General features: G+C 46.3%; 1 pseudogene; it reads left to right on the plus strand.

The window, feature by feature from the left end:
* The first annotated feature begins 1,466 nt into the window (after positions 1-1,466).
* On the plus strand, positions 1,467-3,530 carry LOC118365928 (arg8-vasotocin receptor-like; annotated as a pseudogene).
* The last annotated feature ends 1,688 nt before the right edge of the window (positions 3,531-5,218 follow it).

The following is a 5,218-nucleotide window of genomic DNA, read 5'->3' on the forward strand; positions in this document are numbered from 1 at the left end:
CCGCTTTTGGGTCCTCACTCAAGTGCATAACATTTCCATTCTGTATGTAGGCTTGTTATAGCCATTTGAGTTGCACAACCCCATCACACAGAGGCTGTATCCATAGCAATAAACGAGACAAAACCAAATATTGATTAAGGCTTGTATAAAAACAGTTGGCTGGTATGACCTCACTCGTCTGAGCGTTCGGCTGTGAATGCCCTCACCCACTAGTATAATGATGCTGACTGTGATTTGGGTTCAGACATACAGCATAATGGGCCTTCAGCGGGCGTCGCACCTGATGTGCCTGTTGGAGTCCTCGGGCAGATTATATCGGTATTCCAGTCGTAGGGGATCTGCGGGTTCCCCTTCTACAGCCGGTATGGGGCATGGAACCCCGCAGATCCCCTACGACTGGAATACCGACATAATCTGCCCGAGGACTCCAACAGGCGCGACGCCCGCTGAAGGCCCATTATGCTAACCAGCTAGGCCTGCTAGCTACCTAGAGCTACTTGGAACCCTATTAATTCCACGACTGGTCCATCGACGTCACCGTACGAAGAGGCAAAAACAGACTTACCCCCATCGCGACATCCCCCAAAGGTTAACTTTCTAGCCCCTGTAGCCCAGGAGTATACTTCGGTGGTCGCACAGGAGCCCTGGCCGGGCTAGCTTCAAGCTAATTGGTGCTTGCCCTGGGATGGAAACGCTAGCCAGGAGTAGTCAACCGGGATTGTGGTTAGCTAGTTGTGAAGATCCAGATGAAAATGTTCAGTTTGCGGTAGGAATCCGGGGATAAAAATAACAGGTCTGGTTAGAGTCACGTTGTTCGAACTGGCGAGAGCTTTCCGATCTGAAGGTTTGCTGATGACCACTGGCAATGGTTTGCTGACTGATAGCTGATAGTTAGCTGGCTAGCTTCAGTTGAGAGATTCCAGATCCGAAGTAAATATAAATACTTTAGGGAAAAAAAGCAGATCCACATAACATTGGGTGATGCGGGTTGCAGGAGAGTATTTAGATGTTGAGGTTTATCAAAATATTTTAAAGGAAATGCGACGAAAAATATGTAAAACGATATATACAAGGGACACGACAGGACAAAGAAGTCTGACTGCTACGCCATCTTGGATTTTGAGTATGCTATGGTATGGGAAGGCATAAATTACGGACAACATGCACAATTGCATATCGTGACAAGATCCTGAAGCCTTTGTCGTGCCATTCATCTGCCGCCATCACCTCATGTTTCAGCATGATAATGCACGGCCCCATATCGCAAGGATCTGTACCCAATTCCTGCAAGCTGAAAATGTCACCGTTCTTCCATGGCTTACATACTCACCAGACATGTCACCCATTGAACATGTTTGGGATGTTCTGAATTGACGTGTACAACAGTGTGTTCCAGTTCTTGCCAATATCCAGTAACATTTGCCGTTGATTACATAACCTTTTTTTGCATGTCAATATGGTGTGGCATGCACAGGAACAATCCGAGTCTGATGTATGAAGCTGAAGGTACGATGTCCAGTAAGCAGTCAGGTTTAGATGCCGAGGGATGAGAACACTTTGGTTGACAGTTCAGTTTGAGGCTGAAGTATGGAGCCGGATAGCTGACAGAAGGTTGAACGTACATATTGTTAGGATCGTGATAAAATCCATACGTACATTTTTGGGATCGTAAGAAAATCCATGCATGAAACATAAACGTGAAATTTAATGTGTGAACATACTAACACCATGTTACGATTACGGACTAACATTGTAGGCTTGAACAAATCTTTTGTTGCAATTCTGACGTACAATAATACCTTTCAGAGTTTTGGCAGTTTCATCTCACCAACAAAAATGATTTACACCAAATGGCCTGTGAGGAGTGCTACACGAACAAACACGGAATTAGGGAAAACGGAAAGAGGTATCCTGTACGTTTTCAAGTTAAAAGTCTCCATTCTCTATTACTCCTCAGTGAGTTCACTTCACATTTAGGTAGCTAATGTAACGTATTGTTTTGCCAGAGCAAGTCTAGATATCACAAGCTGTATCATGCATACAACAGTGACGTTTCAGTCTACAAAGAATAATAATAGATGTTTGGTGAGTATATGAATTATGTATGACCACTGGAGTCTTCTCCACTCAAAATATTGTTTTATAGAATATTCTGAAATGTAATCACTCAAACTCTTGCCAAAGCATATTCTGTAGGAGGTATGAATAATTAATATGAATTTAACATTGGACATGATTTATATTTTTTCAATTTAACTAGGCAAGTCAGTTAAGAACAAATGTGTATTTACAATGACGGCCTACCAGAGAACAACTGCCTTGTTCAGGGGCAGAAAGACATATTTTTACCTTGTCAGCTAGGGGATTTGGTCCACCCAAGCAAACAATAATGTTTTCCATACATGTTCTTTCTCTTTGCTGTTGTTTTTGTGTCCAAGGATGTTTAGAGGCCTTTGGCGGTGTGGGGGCGGTCTCTGGGGTATACAATTATTTAAAAATGGTATGGTGGCGACTGCGCCCAGATACAGTTTCATTCCACGAAGTGCTCAACATCTTTGCCAAGCCAACACATCTGACGATCTGTGCGGAAAGAGCGAGTTTATGTAGACGACAGACTCAAAGAAATGTCTTAAATTTAAAACAAACTCACAGGTTCTCAATGCAGCCAGGTGGCAGCGGGTGATCGGATGGGTTCAGGACAGCCATGCACTTCTCCGGAGCTCACTCAACCTCATGGATGACGATTTGAAGATAGGCTTCGACCCCACCGGCAAGCCGATGATGATGGAAGGCCCTGGGAACTTCAGCGACCCGTTTGGCCGGAACGAGGAGGTTGCCAAGATTGAGATCACGGTGCTTAGCGTGACATTCGTCGTGGCTGTGGTGGGTAACCTGAGCGTGCTGCTGGCCATGTACATGATCCGACGGAAGTCCTTGCACATGCATCTGTTAATGAAACACCTGAGCCTCGCGGACTTGGTAGTGGCCTTTTTCCAGGTCTTGCCGCAGCTCTGACTTCCTGTGGGCCTGACTTCCTGTGTCGCATCATCAAGCACCTGCAGGTGCGAGGGATGTTCACGTCCACCGACATGTTGGTGATGATGACGCTGGACCGCTACATCGCCATCTGTCACCCGATGCATACCCTTCACTAGCCCATGCAGCGCTCCTACTTGATGATCGGGGCCACCTGGGTGTGTAGTCTTGCCCTGAGCATGTCCCAGTATTTTAACTTCTCCCTGAGCGAGGTCCGCCCGGGCTCGGCCGTGTGTGACTGCTGGGTACACTTCATACAGCCGTGGGGTGTGCTCGCCTACATCACCTGGAGCACCGTGTGCATCTTCCTCGTGGCCGTGGGCGTGCTCATGCTCTGCTACAGCTTCATCTGCCGATCAATCTGGCTGAACATAAAGTACTAGACCCAGAAGAGCACGATTGCGATGGCACTTGTGACCAAGAATAAGCTGATCGGGAAGAGTTCAGGCAGCATCGTCAGCACCATCTCGCGTACCGAGCTGCGCACACAGTGAAGATTATTGATCTGAGAACCCATGCCAAGTTTTTTTCAGTCTCCTGAGGGGGAATAGGCTTTGCCGTGCCCTCTTCACGACTGTCTTGGTGTGTTTGGAACATGTTGGTTTGTTGGTGATGTTGACACCAAGGAACTTGAAGCTCTCAACCTGCTCTATTACAGCCCTGTCGATGAGAATGGGGGTGTGCTCGGTCCTCCATTTCCTGTAGTCCACAATCATCTTCTTTGACTTGATCACGTTGAGGGAGAGGTTGTTATGATGGTAGCACACGGCCAGGTCTCTGACCTCCTCCCTATAGGCTGTCTCATCTTCGTTGGTGATCAGGCTGTTGTGTCGTCGGAAAACTTAATGATGGTGTTGGAGTCGTGCCTGGCCATGCAGTCATGAGTGAACAGGGAATACAGAAGGGAACTGGGCATGCACCCCTGAGGGGCCCCCATGTTGAGGATCAGTGTGGCAGATGTTTTGTTTCCTACCCTTACCACCTGGTGGCGGCATGTCAGGAAGTCCAGGATCCAGTAGCAGAGGGAGGTGTTTAGCCCCAGGGTCCTTATCTTAGTGATGAGCTTTGAGGGCACTATGGTGTTGAATGCTGAGCTGTAGTCAATGAATAGCATTCTCACATAGGTGTTCCTTTTGTCCAGGTTGGAAAGGGCAGTGTAGTGTGCAATAGAGATCGTATCATCTGTGGATCTGTCGGGGCGTTATGCAAATTGGAGTGGGTCTAGGGTTTCTGGGATAATGATGTTGATGTGAGCTATGACCAGCCTTTCAAAGCACTTCATGGCTACAGACATGAGTGCTACGGGTCAGTAGTCATTTAGGTAGGTTACCTTACTGTTCTTGGGCACAGGGACTATGGTGGTCTGCTTGAAACATGTTGGTATTACAGACTCAGTCAGGGACAGTTTGAAAATGTCAGTGAAGACAAAACAGTCCTATAGCTAAGCATCTGCGTCATCTGACCACTGCTTTATTGACCGAGTCACTGGTGCTTCCTGCTTTAGTTTTTGTTTGTGAGCAGGAATCAGGAGGATAGAATTATGTTCAGATTTGCCAAATGGAGGCCGAGGGAGAGCTTTGTACGCATTTCTGTGTGTGGAATAAAGGTAGTCTAGAGGTTTTTTTCCCTCTGGTTGCAAATGTAAGATGCTGGTAGAAATGTGGTAAAACGGATTTAAGTTTCCCTGCATTAAAGTCGCCGGCCACTAGGAGCACCGCCTCTGGGTGAGCGTTGTCCTGTTTGCTTATGGCCCTATACAGCTCATTGAGTGCAGTTTTAGTGCCAGCATCAGTTTGTGGTGGTAAATAGACAGCTACGTATGAATAATATAGATGATAAACTCTCTTGGTAAATAGGGTGGTCTACAGCTTATCATGAGATACTCCACCTCAGGCGAGCAAAACCTCGGGACTTCCTTACTATTAGATTTCGTGCACCAGCTGTTGTTAATAAATATACACAGACCGCCAACCCTTGTCTTACCAGAAGTGGCTGTTCCATGTTGCCGATGCAGCGTATACCCCGTCAGCTGTATGTTATTCATTTTGTCGTTCAGCCACTAATCGGTTAAACATAAGATATTACAGTTTTTAATTTTAATGTGAGGATTTTCATGATCGTAGATCGTCTATTTTGTTACACAATGATTGTACATTGTTCCCTATATCTCTGTCTCTTTCTC

This window comes from Oncorhynchus keta, chromosome 33 (assembly GCF_023373465.1).
Source record: "Oncorhynchus keta strain PuntledgeMale-10-30-2019 chromosome 33, Oket_V2, whole genome shotgun sequence".
Taxonomy (NCBI): Eukaryota; Metazoa; Chordata; class Actinopteri; order Salmoniformes; family Salmonidae; genus Oncorhynchus; species Oncorhynchus keta.